The sequence below is a fragment of the Pteronotus mesoamericanus genome, unplaced genomic scaffold (assembly GCF_021234165.1).
Source record: "Pteronotus mesoamericanus isolate MK-2021 breed Mesoamerican mustached bat unplaced genomic scaffold, CSHL_Meso_final contig_78, whole genome shotgun sequence".
NCBI classification, from domain to species: Eukaryota; Metazoa; Chordata; class Mammalia; order Chiroptera; family Mormoopidae; genus Pteronotus; species Pteronotus mesoamericanus.
Window position 1 is genome coordinate 30,134,199 of NW_026555258.1, and position 18,705 is coordinate 30,152,903.

An 18,705-nucleotide genomic window follows, 5' to 3' on the forward strand; every position below is an offset into this window, starting at 1 on the left:
AACCACGGAGGCAATAGTGAGTCATTTTAAAAGCCTTGATCTCTGAGTCACCTTTCCCAGGAGAAGGGGGTTTCTCTGAGGATCCTGAGCTCAGGCAGAGTTTCAAAGGGCGATGGAAGTTGGACAGGGTTGAGAATGCCCAACCCTCGGCCAATCCACGAATATCTGAAACAAAGCACCAGCTGTCCCATGACGAAAACCCTGGGATTGCTCTCCGGAGTAAGTCCCACCTGAGCTCCAGAGTCACATCTCAGTGAGGGGAGCAGCTGGGACTTCTGCCCCCTCACCTCAGGCCTAGCCCAGGCCTCCTTACAGGATACCCAGCACCCTTGTCCCTTTGTTCTCTCGATCTGCTTTGGACACACACCTGAGGCCTGTGTATTAAAGTGTAGTTCTTGCCCTGGCTGGTGTGGCTCGGCGGAGTCTGACAATCCCTGAGAATCAGAGTCAATTGGTTCGATTCCCAGTCAGGGCACATGCCTGAGTTGCGGGCCAGGTCCCAGTGGGGGTTGGGAGGGGCAACCACACATTGATGCTTCTCTCCCACTCTTTCTACCTCCCTTCCCCTCTCTCTAAAAATAAGTAAATAAAGTATTTTTAAAAATAAATAAAGTGTAGCTCTGCTTGAAAGTATACACCTCTTTTGACTCAGCAAGTAGATTTCTAAGAATATCTAGGGATGCAAGCAAGTTATTGAAAAATTTGTGCAAAGATTAATTTTAATGACATTCTTCATGGTGTTATTTACACCAGGTCAAACCACATGAAAGTGCCATCATGGTCAAGAATAGCCAAATATTAGAAATCTCATGTTGTTCAGTCTAACAGTCTTTAAAAAATTAGAAACCCTTAAATGCCTATTCATAGGGATGGTTGGCTGCATTTCAGGGCTTACTGGAATACTATGTAGCTGTTGGAAATGATGTCCCAAAAGTGTATTTGGTACAACATAAAGATTTCAGAATGATTTTAAAAGAAAAATACTGCATGAAGTCAGATCCCTCTTCAGTAAAAATGAAAAACAAGTATGCAGAGATAAGGACCCTAAGAAGTTAAAAAGGGTTTGCATGATTTTTATTTTCTTCTGTTTACTGTATTGTCTGACTTTTACTAACAAATATGCATTGCTTGTATAATAATAAAAGCAAGCAATAAAGGATTAAAACACACAATAATAGAATAAAATGTGGAGCCCGGAGATGAATCTGAGATACTGACCAAAGCTGAAGAGAGGAGAGGGTCCTGCCAAAGCCCCCGCCTGCACACCACCGCCGCCTCTTGTGGTGGCTGGAGGCAGGCAGAGGAAGTGTGGCTCGGAGAAGGCCCGTGGCCCGCGGCGGTGCCACCTCACCCTCTTTCACCACATGATCCAGGCAGCTGCCAGCACCATGGGAGCTCCCTGGCTGCTCTGGGTCTGGCCTTAGAAGAGGAGCAAGAGGAGCAGAAAGCACGTGGATGAGGATGGGTTTTATTGGAAAAACAGCTGGACTTCTCGGAGTGGGCAAAGAACTGCAGCTCTCCTGGGCCCCAATGCTCACACCATGCAGAGGCACAAGCAAGCGAAACCCCAACCCATCAACTCCAAGGAGGACCGTGGCGAGCAGCCACCACAGCAGCCTGCTGAGGAGTGTGCAGATGCGGCGCAGCACCAGCGGAGGGAGAGCCAGGTGCTCCAATGAACTACCCTGGGACTAGACCGAGCCAACTGTAAAGAGGCCTTGTTGGGAGGAGACTCACAAGTGTGAGAAATGCCGTGGAGCGTTCTTCAGCTTCTCTGAGTTCTTAGAACATAAGAAAATTTGCACTAACCATCCACCTGTCCTCATCATGAACAATAGGGAGGGGCCGGTGACTTCTGCAGGCCCTGCTGAGCCTCCAGCCACAGTTCAAGCAGGAAGGACAGTCACAAGGAGGATGGTGGCAGCTCAGGGGACAGGAAGGAGAAGCCAGGGGTGGAATCTATTTTGTACTTAAAGACAGAAGACCACCCTGTCACCACACCCCAGGACTTAAGCTATTTACCCAAAGGCAAAGTGGCCAACTCTAACATCACTCTTCCAGCACTACAGGGCACCAAGGTGGGGGATGAATCAGCGGAGCATGGATGTGGTTTCTGCCCCTAGTGCCAACAGCATCCCATGGGTCCTGAAGCAGATCCTGTGTTCACAGCAGCAGTAGCTGCAGCAGGTCTGTGTCCAGGTGAACATGTGATCTGCCCACACCTTCTACTCCGACATGGTGGGAGCTGACGCCCTAAAGACCTTGGCAGCCACGTGTCCCGGTAGCTTTCTAGGGCTGTGGCTTTGCTCAGCCAGAAAGCTGGAAGCCAGGGTCTTTCTCTGGACACCTTGAAACAAGCCAAGCTACATCATGCAAACATCCTTTCCACTGCCAGCTCTGTGTCCCCAGGGCTGGTGCCCTCGCATTGAGGACAGCTGGGTCAAGGGTGCTCCCAAGCTGCCTTCCAAGTGCTTTGATACCTCAGGCCCCAGGTTCTGTGCTTTTCCAGAACCCTTCCTCCACTGTGACGTTAGACCCAACCAGGAAAGGGAAAGGAAAGCCATCCAACAGGTCACCGGTAGATGTCAAACCCAAAGACCAGGCCACCCTCTACAGGCACAAGTATAGTTACTGCAGCAAGGTTTTGGGAACTGAGCTCCTTGCAGACCCACTTCTTTTTCCATACTGGAGAGTGACTCTTCGTGTGCTGTCTCTGTGGCCACCGGTTCGCCACCATGGACAACTCCAAGGTGCACTTTCATTGGCATTTCCAGGTGATGGCAACTCCCCAGCTGTTTGCCGAGTTCCATGCAAAATGGGGACAGGAGTAACTTATGCACTGTCCCTGCTGATGAACTGATTCTCTCTTTAGACAGCAAACCTGTCCTGGTAACAGCAACCCCTGATATAGGGATACCTCAGAATCTCTCATCAGGAACTAACCCAAAGGACCTAATGGGTAGCCCACTGACTAACAACCTGCAGCCCAAGCCTTCTCCAGAAAGTGAAAATGGGTCCATACTCTCTGAGGTGGGGCCAAACCCTAATTCCCCAAGGGCTGGCGGCTTCCAAGGGAGAGGGACACCCCAGCCAGGGCCAGAGCCCCTGAAGTTGCAGCAGCTGGCAGAGAAAACTTATAAGGCCACCACAAACCCCAACAAATGTCTCATTTGCCACTGTTTCTTAAGCTGCCAAAGCTCCCTCAAAATACATTACCACACCAACACCAGGGAAAGACTGTTCCAAGAGAGGGCTGTGACTGAGCCCTCCCCACTGAAGGCAACTTGAAGACACACTTCAACGTCCACCAAATCGGCACATCCATTAAAATGCAGAGTCCGTGCCCCATCTGCCAGAAGAAGTTTACCTATGCGGTCATGTTGCAGCAATGTATTCAGATGGACATGGGCAGCCAGATCCCCAGCACTCCCCTGCTGGGGGATCCCGGTGACTTTATGGGTCCCAAGCCAATGGTGGTTGGTGAGAATGGCACCATGAGTGCCAGCTGTCACCGTAATGTTGTTGAAAGCATCAGTGTAAATAAAGTTGCTCCCAAAATACCCCCCAGCAGCTCCTTGAAGGTCCCCATGCCTCTTCCCAGCATCTATTTAGCATCACTCCTGCCAAGGTTCGCCATGATGCCCCTCTGGGTGCCCCAGGGAAAGTGGGTTCTACTCCTGTGGTCCTGCAGCAACAGAGCAGCAGAGAAAACAATTCAGCGGAGAGTAATGGCTTGACCAACGGTTCGTCGTCCTCAATGTTGGGAGACCAGGAGTTTCAGAGCCCAAGTCCAAACATCCTGGAGACCACATCTTTTCAGGCCCTCTTCCCTGCCAATAGCCAAGCAGAAAACATCAAGTCCAGGTCTCCTGATGTTGGTGGCAAAGCAGAGAGCTTGGCGAACACCTGCACTGAGATGGAAGGTCAGAGCAGTCTCCCATCAACATTTGTTCAAGCCCAGCCAACCTATGTCAAAGTTGAAGTTCCTTGTACATTTGGACTGTGACCACGTCCCCAGGCATGGTGCCTTTGTTAGCAGCCCAGCCTCGCAGACAAGGCAAGCAACACAGCTGCACACGGTGCAGGAGGAACGCATCGGCCAGCACTCTTCAGATTCTTGAGTGCCTTCCATATGCAACATGCAGATGAGCTTCTCCCACCAAAGGTAACTTGAAGGTCCCCTACATGACGCATGGTACCAACCATAGCTCCACACGCCTTGGGAGAAAGCTGGCCATCAAAAACACCATGGCTCTTTTAAGAACAGAGGCAAAGAGGGTCCCTGAGGTGTTTCCCAAGGAAATCGTGGTCCCTCAGTGGAATCAGTACACAGCCATGCTCAGTGGTGGTCTGGCCATGAAGACCAATGAGATGGCAGTAACTCAGAGCAGAGGCATTACTCTCCCTGTTTCCCCGGCGGCCAGCTCTGTGGTCAACAACGCTGACGTCTGCAAGATACATGGCTCTCTGTCAGCTATTGGTGCCCACGTGGAAAAGCCAGGTGCTGCCAACTGCGTCCCCAAACGCCAGTTCCCTCACTTCCTGGAAGAAAAAAGATTGCCATCAGTTAAGCCATAGGAGAACTCATTCCGAAGGAGAAATGCAGTCACCGCTCTCAAACTGTGCCTTTTTGGATTTTTAATTTTGTTTTACTTTTTAACTTGATTTTCATTGTTGACACTATTACAGATGCCCCCATTTTCCCCGCCTTTAAGAACCCATCTCCTCCTGTTTGTTTGTTTGTTTGTTTTACAGATGTACAAACGATGTTTACAGTTGTGACCTCAGGCAAGTCCTACAATCACGATGTTGCTATGCTGCTTTGCAAATAAACAAACAAAAATCATACTAAAACATATAGACTAGTAGTTTTTTAATTTTGGAAAGAAGTGGGTCTTGCAAAATAACTTTGTTACCTGTGACAAACTGTCATGAAACCTTTGTACAGGCTAGAATAACTATTTCCAAAGACCGTCACCTGATTCAAGTTGGAACTTTCTGAACCACAATGGAAAAGACAACTGCTTAGCCTAACTTGGGGGAAGGGTGCTGTATACATCTGAGGTGACTGTATGCCATAAATGGACAAGGACTATCATCTTTAGGGACCTGCTTGTATAACTCTCAACCCTGTACCCATCTTTTATTTTCTTCTTTGAATGCACTTTTTTAAAAAACTAAAACTACAAAATTCCTTCAACCCTGGAAACCCAAGTAGGATGCCCTCAGATGGACTGATTTCAGTCCTCAGGAAGTCCGTGTGTGTATATGTAATGGTAAGCAAACAAAGAAATGTTGCTCTGATATTTCAAGGAGGAAGAAGAAGGAAAGATACTAATTTCTAGGTGGAGGAGTCTTCCTCCCTTTGATGTGGAAACGTAGAGCAAGACTGTTATGTCAAACTTTTGTCTCTGAGCTGTTGCACCTGACTTTAAGATCTAAAAAAACAAACAAACAAAAAAAAAAAACCTTTTTTTGCCAAGCTGTGTCTTTCCTTCCGGAATTGTAAGTGAACACAATAATAGCATCTGTTTACACTGCAAAGTGGATATTTTCCAGAGGACATACTAGAGGCTTTCTCACTGTTAAGCTAATGATGCCTTGTGAATGTATGATCTATGGAGAAAAACCTTGCATTTTTTTTTTACCAGCCAGTGCTGACTACTGGAGAATAAACTTTTAATATACCCCCTCAAAAATGCTGGACTTCTAGTATCTAAACGTGGCTCCAGGAAAGGCACAGTGGGCTAACCAAAGTCAGTCACAGATCCAGCACAGACCCACCAAGCACCCTGTCTCCATGTGGCCAGGCAACGTTCGAGCTGTTCAGTGGATGTCTCCATATTTCCTTACAACTCTGCTCTTGCCGCACTCACACTGCACCATAAGCAACAAGGTTATTTCAGCAGACGCAGAGAGCAATTAAAAAGAACAGGGGCAAGGTATAAGACAAAAGGATTGGGAACAATGCATCATTTGTCAAAGTCATTATTTTATATCCCAAAGGACATTAAAAACTCCATGGGCTGGAAGAGAGAAGAGGGTCAGAGGTAAACTCTGGAGAAGTCCTTGGAAAGGGCCTGGAACCCCACACTTCCTCAGGCTAAGCCTAGAGTTATAGGGGTAACAGAAGTCTCAGGTGGATTTGGAGCGATCTAAAAGTGGGGGAGACCTGGGCCGCTTTGGGAGAGCAGAAGCAGGGGCAGGGGAACGGAAGCCTGGGAGAGGTCCCGTGTTCGAGAGTGGGCAGGGTAGAAATGGCTGTGTATGGTGTGCATGAGTCTCGTACAGCTTCCTGCCGTAGGAGAGAGCAGCTGATTTTCCGTGTGTCCCCTAGTCGCCTCTAATGGAACTGAGACGGCACCACTTCCAGGGAGGTCTGCCTTGGGAAGGAAGGAAGGACCCTGAGGGCTGAGGTGCCTCAAGGGTGGGAAGTCAGCATGGGTGTCCCCAGGACACAGAGAGCCCCCAGCTCGTTTTGCCAAGGCACTCGGTGAGCTTCCACTCGGAACTGAGACACCATCTGGCCGATGAAGAGTAGGGAGAGAGACTCTAAAGTAATGAGATCACTTGGAATTCACTGAATGACAGGTCAAAAGACAAAGCCAGTCTGCGAGAGAAAGATAAAGTCTTCTTTCTTGCAAACCCAAGTGTGTGGCCTGAGTTAGACGGGAGGTTGAGAAGGTCCCACTGTGCATCACATTCTGTGGGTTTGCATCTTCTCAGGCGGCAAAGGCCAGGGTGGACAGATGGAGAGGGCAGCCCGAACTAGACTCCGAAGAGCCCTTGGAGACGATCGTGACCAAGACCTGCTGGACAGGCAGGGGAAACTAAGGCAGAGAGGAGCCGGGAGGTGCTTAGAGAGTCAGAGGTGAGTTCATGGCAGAACCAGGTTTGGGACGAGCTCTTTCTAACCCCCAGCATTGCAAATGGCCCCAAGACCCACAGGCAAAAGAGAGTGGACGGATGGACACTGCAGAGCTGGCCCTGGGGGTGTGGCTGGGTGGGTGGACAATCCCCAGGCCAGGCTGCTCCCAGAGTCCGGTTCTGACCTGGGGTCTCTAGGAGCTCGCATGCGCACTGAGCCAGCTGTCTCCAAACACGGTGTCCTGTTAATAATCATGCTAACTGTCCCCACACACGTCAGCACTAATCTCCCACACAGCCTTCCAGGACCTGATTTATCAGAATGGAGGGCACGCTCTTAAAGGGTCACAGCCCACGGCGGATCTCCAGCTCCTTCAGCAGTAAGTGGCGAAACATATTTTCTCTGCTAACACTACTATATGTTACAGGATAGATTATTTTAAGAATCAGGACTAAATTGAACCACGGCAGGCTTGATTTTTTTTCCCCCCCAGAACCATAGGAGAGGGTCATCTATCTGCATGACACAGTGGGTGAAGTACTACAGAGTGACTGCAAAGCCCAAAGCAGACGTCTCGGTTCCAGAACTTATTTGCTCAAGTGACATTGAGCAAGTCACTTATCCACACTGAACCTCAGTCTCCTCATCAATAAAAGGGGGTGGGGGTCACTGTCTTCTGTCCTGGTACATCAGATGAACTTCCAAATATGTCAGGAAACACAAAGCTGACATTTTACCAGGAAAGATACACACACATATGCATGGCCTGTAAACACAAGAAAAATGTTCAAAATCCCTAAATCATCCTAGAAATACAGGTTAAACCAGCTAGAGAACATTTTTGATTACCAAACTGACGAAGACGATAATATGATAAAAGCCAGCATTGGTGAACTTGGGGGGAGATACAGCCACTTTCAAACACTGTTGCTGAGAATATAAATCAGAATGACCTTTGAGGAGGGCAAATTTGGCTGTTCAGACGAGCTTACCCTCTGACACTGCAACTCCAAACCCAGGAATTCATCTCCAGGAAGTAATTAACTGTGTGAACAAAGACGTAAGAATTTTAAGAATTTTATTCTGGGCATTTGTGAAGGTATGATACTACTATCTTACAAATATTATGTATCCAATTTAACATTTAGTTGTCCAAAGCCATTCACAAAATTATTCACTTTTACTTTTTTTTTAAAGCAGGCTACAAAACAGGATGCAGAGTAAAATCTGTAGAGAAAAAAAATATTAGAATAAAACACACCAATATATTGACAATGGAGAGTCACTGGACAATGGGTTCATGAGTCATTTTTATTTTCTTTTTTTCTTATTTGCATCTTCTACATGTTCTACAGTGGCCATTTCATTCTTAATATTTTATATCTTTTTTTAAAATTATTTTATTGATTATGCTATTATAGTTGTACTGATTTTTTCCCCTTTGCCCCTCTCCACCCAGCGCCCCCACTCCCTCAGACAACCCCCCCACCATTGCTCATGTCCATGGGTCGTGCATATAAGTTCTTTGGCTTCTCCATTTTCAATACTGTGCTTTATAGCCCCATGGCTATTCTGTACCTACCTATTTGTACTTCTTAATCCCCTCATCTCTTCACCCATTCCCCTACCCTCTCTTCTCATCTGGCAACCATCAAAACGCTTTCTGTATCCATGATTATGTCTTTGTTCTTTTTGTTTGCTTGGTTTGGTTTTTATATTCAATTGTTGATAGATATGTATTTATTGCCATTGTATTGTTCATAGTTTTGATCTTCTTTTTCTTAAGTAAGCCCCTTTAACATTTCATATAATAATGGTTTGGTAATGATGAACTCCTTTAATTCTTTTTCTTGTCTGGGAAGCTCTTTATCTGCCCTTGGATCCTAAATGATGGCTTTGCTGGGTAGAACAATCTTGGCTGTAGGTCCCCACTTTTCATGACTTTGAATATTTCTTGCCAATACCTTCTAGCCTGCCAAGTTTCTTTTGAGAAATCAGCTGACAGTCATGAGAACTACCCTGTAGGTAACTGCTTCTCTCTTGCTGCTTTTAAGATTCTCTCTTTATCTTTAACCTAATGTAGTTGGCATTTTAATAACGCCGTGTCTTAACATGGGCCGCTTTGCATCCATCCTGTTTGGGACTTCTCTGTGCTTCCTGGACTTGCATGTCTATTTCCTTCACCAAATTAGAGAAGTTTTCTTTCACTGTTTCTTCAAATAGATTTCCAATTTCTTGCTCTTTCTCTTCTCCTTCTGGCACCCTTATGATGCAAATGTTGGAACACTTGAAGTTGTCCTGGAGGCTACTTACATTATCCTCATTTTTTTTTGCATTCTTTTTTCTTCTTGTGGTTCTGATTGATAGTTTTCTAGTTGCTTATGTTCCAAATCATTGATTTGATTCTTGGGTTCATCCACTCTACTGTTGTTTCCCTGTAAATTGTTCTTTATTTCAATTGATGTATCCTTCATTTCTGACTGGATCTTTTTTATGCTGTTGAGGTCCTCACTAAGTTCCTTGAGCATCCTGAGAACAAGTGCTTTGAACTCTGCATCTGATAGATTGCTTATCTCCATTTTGTTTAGTTCTTTTTGGGGGATTTTGATCTGTTATTTCATTTGGGCCATGTTTCTTTGTCTGCTCATTTTGGCAACATCCCTGTGTTTATTTCTATTTGTTAGGGAGAGTTTCTATGACTCCCTGTCTTGGTAGTGTGTCCTAATGTCGTAGGTGTCCTGTAGGGTCTAGTGGCACAGCCTCCCTTATCACCCAAGCTGAGTACTTGAGGTGTGCCCTTTGTGTGGGCTGGATACACCTTCCTCTTGTAGTTGAGCCTTGATTACTGTTGGGAGATCAATGGGAAGGATTTACCCAGGCCAGTCAGCTGCAAGGACCGACTGTGACCACTGACCACCAACCTCTGCTCTCCATGGAGGATCAGCTGTGTGGGGGTAGGGTTGTGGTGCTTCAACATTGTCTGTAGCTGTCCATTGGGTGCACAGGTCCTGAGGTTTCCTGAGTGGTGCAGGCCAAGGTCAACCCCCACCTGAGTTTTGCCCGGGGCCACCCTGCCTGAGCTACAAAGCAATCTGAGATGGCTGCTACTTGTGCTGGGCTTGGAGATTCCCAGGCAAAACCAAGCTGTGAATCTAGGCTGGCTGCTGCTAGTGCCAGGCCTGGGGGCTTACTGAGACCAGCTGTTGCTTATGTGAGAAGATTTAGGAAGTTGTGCAGGAGGAACCAAGACCAGTCATTCATGTGGAAAAGCATCTTGCGTGGGCCATAAGTTGGGTGGGGCAGAGTCTCTGGGGATTTCCAAGGCAGGTCAAACAGTGGTAACCAGCTTGCTGGCTTGATGGCTCTGTGAGGGGAGTGTTTAGTAAAAGGATAATAGCCTCTGCTTGCCTTGGTGTCAGGCACTTCAGTTTCTCCCAGTACACCACTGATGTCTCTCAAGCTTCTATCCCAGTGCTGGAGCTCAGAGGGTGTTAGCCTAGGTAAGTGAGTTCGTGTGGGTTCTTCAAGAGGAACTGCTTGGGGCTCCAGAAGTTTCTTCCACTAACTCAATCCCCTCTGGTTTTTGCAGCCAGAAGTTGTGGGGACTTATCTTCTTGGAACTTATCCTGGAACCCTGGGCTGGGGGACCCGTTGTGAGGCTGGCACTCTTTGCTCCTGTGATACCTCTCCTCAATTTTTATCCACCACATGTGGATGTGTGACCAGCCCATTCAGCATCTCTGTATCTCTGCCACTCCTACCAGTCTGGACGGATATGGTTTCTTTAATTCCATAGTTGTTGAACTTCCACTCACTTGATTTCTGACAGTTCTGAGTGATGATTGTACTACAGTTTAGTTGTAATTTTGATGTAATCCCCATTTTTAATTTTTAAAGAATAAAAGTTATTTATCGTACTAGTATTCTTACTCTATCCCCTCCCTCTATGGTGGCAGTGAGGATCAACATGGAGAGGCTATGGAAACTGGACCACATAGAGGACTATGAGTCCACTGTCCTCTCCAAGGCACATGCCCTGGGTCCGAGTTAATTACTCCCTTATCAGCATCCCCATTCACATGTTTATGTCTCTCTCCTGGTCCTAGCCACATGCTGCTTTCTCTTATGTCATTTACGTACTCATCTCTTGTGACCTGTGAAGTCACTGATGTGGGGCCACCATGCCTTGCCATCATCACCAGCTCAGGGCTTGTCCTAGAATCATTACCCAGTGAATGCCTACTGAATTAAACAAAATGGCCATCAGCAAGAGCTAAATGGCCTTGATGTACCACTCTGTCTGCAGGGCACCTTCTGGAGGGGTGAGTTGCCCTTGTCTGTGCCAGGCCCTGCAAAGCCCCATGTGCAACCCCTGTTGTGACCACCATTCTTCCTGGAAGGCTTGCCAGGCCAGCGAAGCCTTACCTACAGCCCCTCCTCTGTGGGCAAGGAGGGTACAAGGCTTGCCCAGGGAGGAGGTCAAGTGCTCTCAGCCCCATTTTACAGATAAGAAAACAGAGACTCTTGAAAATTAAAATGAGTTGCCCGCAGAATTACTTAAAAAGGGGAGCCTGTATCCCAGACTCAAGTCCAGTGTTCTGACCCCATACTCAGGGCATGCTTCTTAGGTCAGGGCAGCAGAAACCCAGAACCAGGTGGATTTTCTAAAGCTGACAGACTGATAAATGTGGGTCCCCACACTACCTTTCATTAACTGTGGAACCTTGGACCTCTCAGTGGCCCCCTTTCAGAGCCTTAGTTTTCTCATCTGTAAAGTAGTCCTAATAATTTCTGTCACAGGGGGCTGTTTGGGGGATTATATCAGAGGAGGAAGCTCTAGGCACAGGACCTAGCTCAGGTTTCCTCCCTGCTCAAGTGAACCTTTGACAGAGGGCTGCCTCCAGACATAGCTGCCCAGCTGGGTCTGCCTCTGTGCTTCCTGTCTGGAAGGTGCCCTGTCTTCCATGTGTCCTGAGCTCAAACATTGCCTCTGCCTCCCCACCTTATCCATAAAAGGGCTCCAGGTTGCTTCTTTACAAATAGTTTCTTTACTGGGCAGAGAGAGAAAATGGGCATAAAGAGAGTAAGAGAGGAGGAGTCTGACAGAATATGTTTCTGTCACTCACTAGAGACACAACACTTCCACAGTGGGTGAATAACAGCTCTCCCAAATGCCAGCTTCTAACCCCTGGGTTAGACCATAAATATCAATTTACACAGCAAAATAGACTTTGCAGATACGACTAAATTAGGGATCCAAGTTGGAGAGATTACTCAGTATGTGGTCTCAAGTGTAGTCACAAGTGTCCATGTAAGAGTAAGAAAGAGGGAGAGTTGACACAGGCACAAGAAAAAGTAATGTGACCACAGAGGCAGAGATTACAGTGATGCAGCCACAAGCCAAGGAATGCTGGCAGCCACCAAACACCAGAAGAAGTAAAGAACAGATCCTCTCTTAAAGCCTCCCAAGAGAGCATGGCCCTACCAACAGCTTGATTTTAGCCCAGCAAAGTTGATTTTGGATTTCTGGCCTCAAGAACTGTAAGAGAATAAAATTTTGTTTGAAATCATCAAGTTCGAGCTAAGTTGTTACAGCAGCCACAAGAAACTAATATCCTTACCCTCTCTGAGCCTATGGGAAAGTTCTGCGACCCCATGATTATAAACGCAGAGGATTAAACAAGTCTTCCTGTTAAACAATAAAGAAAGTGACTCACCTCTGGATGATTGCCCTCATTATTTGACATCCAATGTACCCTTCTCAATGCCAGAGGGCCAGTGCAGGATTGAACACAACCTCATGACCTTGGAAATAAGTCAGAAATTCTCTATGGCACATTACATGTCATATATATTACAAGGTTCTATGTTTACTTTGAGAAAAAGAGATCTGATTCTCTAAATAAATAAATAAATAAATAAATAAATAAATAAATAAAAGGAAAGAAAGAAAGGAGTTTGGCATAGTCCCAAAGAATTTAATTTTAGGAAATAAAACAACAGCAGAATGAATTATAAAAACCATTTGCCTTGTCCATTCCATCCTATACAGACCAACAAACAAACGCCCAGAAATGGCATAGGACTCACCCAGGGTCACACCGCTAGTCAGCAGCTGGACCAAGGCCACAACTCAGCAACTTGGGCCTTTGAGCCTCTCCCACACACACCAAACACACATTCACAAACTGCCACACACACACACACACACACACACACACAATTAGATTCCTTACACTTCTCAATTTACCAACTTTCATCCTCTGATAGTCACCATTGTATAGGTGTTCTAAGGCCATTGCAACAATAGCTAAAAACTGGGTGACTTAAAACAACAGTAATTTGTTCTCTAACAGATCTGGAACTAGAAGTCCAAAATCAAGGTGTTGGCAGGGCCCTGCTCTCTCTGAGGGCTCTAAAGGAAAGATCCTTCCTTGCCTCTACTAGCTACTGGTGGCTCCTGACAATCCTTGGCGTTCCTTGGTTTGCAGATGCGTCGCTCCAGTCTCTGCCCTGGTCATCACAGGGCCTTCTCCCACATCCCTCTGTCTCTGATTTCTTTTTTACAAGGACACCAGTCCGTGGATTAGGGCCCACTAGTATGATGCCATCTGTAAAGACCTTATATCACATTCACAGGTTCCAGGTAGACATGGGTTTTGGAAGGACACTGTTCAACCCAGTGCAACCATCTGTATTAGCTCTTTATGCAAAATAAAAAATAAAAAATAAATCATGGGCTTGAGAACCCATCAATAGCTGAATAATTAAATGTCTGAGGCATTTGCTCTGTATCTTTTTCTGTTCTGCGTGGTAGTAACATGTGACCAGTTCTTCCCTTTTTAGACTGTGGATTCTTCAAAAGCAAAAAACAAGTCCCCAGCCCCCTCACACGGCCCTGGCACAAAGGAGGAACATTTGCCAAACAAATTAGTAAAATGGGATATTTGAAAGCATAGCCCATAGAACTCAGTTTTTGGGAATGAAACAGTAGCCACCTGTCCACCTTCTCCCAGTTTGCTGGTTTCACAGTGGCAGCTGGGTTGCTGTGAACCCAGCGAATGTCCAGGGTCCCTCCCAGCAGGAGCCAGCAGCAGGGCTGGCATCTAGCAACCGGCCAGCAGAGGGCAGGGCGGTCTAATGGATGGAGGCCCAGAGGGTTGAGTTTGGCTCCATTCACCCTGCAAACAGACTTCCAGAATCCGAGTGCTGCTGATTGGAAATACTCTGAGAAAACATCTAGTGCAACTCCTCTCTGTGCAGATGGAGAAAACTGAGGTCCAGGCAGGAGAGGTCTGCCCAAGCTCATGCAGAGAATTGTGATCCAGAACTCCAGGCTCCACTCCCTGGACCAATTCTAGAGCCGCCTGCATGATCAGTCTCCCTGGGGCCAAATCAGAACAAATGATGAAAGAGCTTATTAATTCAACATAAAGGTTTTAAAGGGGTCCCTTCCTGATTTAATTCTATGTACACAATGTATATCCCCTTTGACCTAGTGATGCCACTTCCCTTCCAGAAACGAACCTCAGATGTACACAAGGATGTTCACTGTGGCGTTTTTTATAAGAGAAAAACTGGAAACAACATAAATTTCAACCGTATGGGGCTGATTTAATAAATGATGACATACCTCTTTCATGTTATGAAATAGTGTACAATCATTAAAAATAAGTTTTTAGTAGAATATTTATAAAGAAAATGTTTGTGATAGAAAACTGGAGAAATAATACATATAGTATATTCCTAAATTATAAAATTTATATATATTAAAATATATATAATACATTATAAAATATACACACACACACTAAAGTATATATATATAACATGTGTATATATATGAGGTCTGTCCAGAAGAAGTCCAGCCATTGTTAATTTAATGAGAACAATTTGCATGACATTGATACAACCTTGCAGCCAAGGAGAGTGGACTGGAATGCATGTGTGTGAACAATGAAAACTTCACTGTACTAGTCAGTGGAGGAGTAGATGCCACTGAATGAGCATGTGCACTGTGTGGCCATCGCATTCAAAATGACTGAGCAAGTAGAGCAACAAATCTGCATGAAATTTTGCATTAAGCTTGGACATTCCTCCACAGAAACTATTCGGATGATTCAGAAGGCTGCAGCTACGGGCAACTGATGATTGGCAGCTTCATCACGACAACACCCCCATTCAGGCATCACACCTTATACAGTCTTTTGGTGAAACATCAAATCACCCAGGTGACCCGGCTCCTCTATAGTCCAGATTTGGTGCCCCGTGACTTCTGGCTTTTCCCAAAACTAAAATCACCCCTGAAAGGGAAGAGATTTTGAATCTCTTGACCCTTATCATTGAGATTCAGGAAAATACAGCAGGGCAGCTGATGGCGATCAGAAGAACTGTGTGAGGTCAAAAGGTGCCACTTTGAAGGGAACCGAGGCGTCATTGTCCTGTGTACAATGTGTCTTGTATCTTGTATCTTCTTTAACAAATATCTCTAGTTTTCATATACATGGCTGTATGCCTTCTGGACAGAATATATATATATATAATCTCCTTAGATTTTATTCTTGGACAAGGTGGTCCCTGCCTTGGTCCCCTGATTTAGGGTGGTCTGTATTTCATACACACACACACACACACACACACACACACGCCATAATTACAGAAGACATGGGCACTTCTGTTACTTGAGATCTGGTGATCAGTGCTGCATAGCATAACCCTAAACATCGCTTTGCAACTAACATCAAGCAAGCCCCAGGAAATGTGTCTCCATCTCTTGCCCTCTGTCTGTGAAACAAAAGAGGACTGAATCCCAATGGCACAATGCTGTGGGCTGTCCTGCTGCCGCCGCCATCAGAGATGGACACTGCTTCAGAGGACAGGGAAGATTTGAGCCACGGACGTGCCTAAGTAAGAAAAAAGACAAATTAATTTGTCAAACACTTCCTCTCAGATAGCATGAAATGCAATCTTTTCTTGCATAACAAAATATCATCTCCCAGTAGTGCCAAGTGTCCGTTTCCTTGCTTTCCCCTGTCCTAACTCGTGGTTCCAGAGGAGCTCACTAATTAGCGCAATGTCTGCAACAGCTGCACGTAACAGCTGAGGGATATCTTGCAATAGCAAATAATTTATTTTGTTCTTAAATCTGTGTATGATGTGTAGATCTAGACAAAATATTCATGAAGCATGATACCAGTTGATAACTGGATAGACATTAGTCATTAAAATAGCATAGAGTTTTACTATTTTCAATATTTAATTTAATTTTATCGTGTTTAAAAATTAAATGAACTTCAGCCTTATTGGAATAACTTTGATCTAAATTTTAATATTTACTAATTGTAATTTGAATTTTGCCTATCTTAATAATTTTGAATATTTTAGCAGAAAATAATAGTTTTAGAAAAATTATTTAAATGTTCAATATTTAAACGTGTTCTGTGAGACTCCAATAGAACTCTTGCCCTGGGCCTCTCAAATGTAGGCCTGTGTTTAAAAAAGATTCTGAGAGAAAATACACCAAAATTTTAAGGAATGTTGACTCTAGATTGTGGAATTGCCATGATTATTTTTTAATTGTATTCTTTTCCTTTGTATTTTTCCAGATTTTCTATAATTAAAAAAAAATCTTACCTTGTCAGAAAAAACACCACAGTTCAATGTATATTTTCAAGTGTCGCATCTTTATACTGGGTAGGCTCTCCAATCCCATCCCAACCACGGCGCTGGGACAGATTTCTAATTCTGACCCTCTGCTCCCACAAGCGCCCCAGATTTCCAGCAGGAGGGACCCTAAGCACGGCTCTAAGTCCAGCTAACACTGAGTGCTTTCCCCCTTAGCCTGCATCGGCATGGGTGTCAGTTAACCATATACACAAAGCTGCCCCTGAATCCCCCCGGGCCACGCTCTGGGCGGGCAGGGTTCTCAGACGGCCGTTCTCCCTGCTCCGTGCTGTCCCTGCGCACAAGGTAGAAATGGCAACTTCCCGCAGGTTTAGGCTGGCCAGACCACCCCAGCAGGGCCAAAGCACCCCGCACCTGACCTTCCAGAGGAGACTTCTGGAAGATGATCAAGCGCACTGGGGGTGGGGGCAAGTGCTGTTTGGTTTATTGATCAATTCTTGAGCCCAGGAGAGGCACCTCCCCATGTAGGGAACAGACAATGAAGGAAAACCCCCGTGTTTCTTCATAGAAAACAGCGGTGGGAACAGAGAGGTGAAGAAAGCAGGATGTTCTCACTAGCTCCCATCCAATCCCAGCGGAGCCATCTGGCCTCTGCAGCTTCCCCCCACTCCCGCACAGACAGTGCGTGAGGGCTGCATTTCCTTGTCAGGCCATCTGACTGGTAAAGATGTTTTCTAGAATTGGGAGAGGGGGCCTTTACTGCCCTGTAACCCAGGGGGTCCCTGAAAGGCCTTGGACCTGAGGCAACCCCTTTTTTTACACCTCAGAGACTCAGAGTTCCACTGATGATAGGCGTTAGGCAGCAAAGCAGTCATGTCCAGGTGGGAACCCAAGAATTTTCTCTTCCACAGGGCATGAAACCTTCCCTCTCACCGCGACATTTTATATTGAACACAGAGTACCTGCCACACTTTCCAAGGAGATGCACTCATACTTCAGGGTTTTTAGGAAATTATCGCACCCAGAAGCTGTTCCTGAGCTGCAAATTGAGTGAAGGCAGAGATGGCAATGCCTGATTCGCTGCTGTAGCCTCAGCAGCTCCCAGCACGCTACCTGGTTCTCTGATTCTAAGATGGACATTTTCTCACATTTTCAAGTCTCTGACAGTAGACTACAATTTGCAACCAACCACAGGTCCAACTTTAATTGATAGCATTTTTTTCCGTAGTAGATCAATCATTATGCATCAAACAATTGATAGATCTCAGATTCAATGAAATATGGTAAAATGTGGCAATAGTGGCAAAAACATATTTGTCAAGTGGATAAATATGCCAAGCACTTTGCGAAAGTTCTACGTGCATGCATTGTTTCATACACTCTCCCTAAAAATCCTCCTAGGAAGGAAGCAATATCATTCCCATTTGACAGATCAGAGAACGAAAACCTAGAGCAATGAAGACTTCCCCAAGATCACATAGTAATGGTGGAGCCAGAAATGACATCCAGTTCTGGAAGGCGGGGGGGGGGGGGGGGGTCTCTGTAGTAACCACTGGGCAATCCAGCCTTCCCAGGAGAATGCAATGCCCTTGTTAAAAAGTAGGGTGACCAGCCACATTGGTTTGCTCTTGTCTGAGGGGTCTCCTGGAACATGGGACTTGCAATGATAAAATCTGGAAAGTCTGACAAAACAGGATGAACAGTCACCCTGCCACCAAGCTCAAGAGTCCATTTCCCCTGCTCCTGTCTGTCTGCTCCCTCCACGCGGCCTCCACCTCATCCAGAGCCCGGCCCTGAAGAGCCCCCTAAGCCTGTCGGGGCTCCTAGGGCTGGGTTCCTCTCTGAATCAGTGAACCCTCCACTCTTCAGTCCCAGGAAGCTGTCCGTGTCCCGCCTTCCCTGAACGTTGGCCACCAACGAACACCAGATCCAGATGTTTGCTGGACCTGCTGGGTTGTTCCAACAGCTAAACACCCTTTGGCCAGGTTCTCGGAGCTTCATTGAAATTATGCACCAGGCTATGGCTTCTTAAATCCCTTTTCATGCTGCTGCATGGATTTGACAAGAAGTGTGATGTTTTCAGGTCCCAGGAAGCTGCTAATATTAGCGCATTCAGACTCAAACTGGAAGGCTCCTTTTCTGTGAGAAGGCTTCCAGCTGCCCGGACTGAGGTTGCAGGAATTCAGCCAACACCCAAGTTTGTTCAGAAGGCC

General features: G+C 46.0%; 1 pseudogene; it reads left to right on the forward strand.

Annotated features, from left to right (window-relative positions):
* Positions 1-1,541: 1,541 nt before the first annotated feature.
* LOC129079128 (sal-like protein 4) lies at positions 1,542-4,578 on the forward strand (annotated as a pseudogene).
* The last annotated feature ends 14,127 nt before the right edge of the window (positions 4,579-18,705 follow it).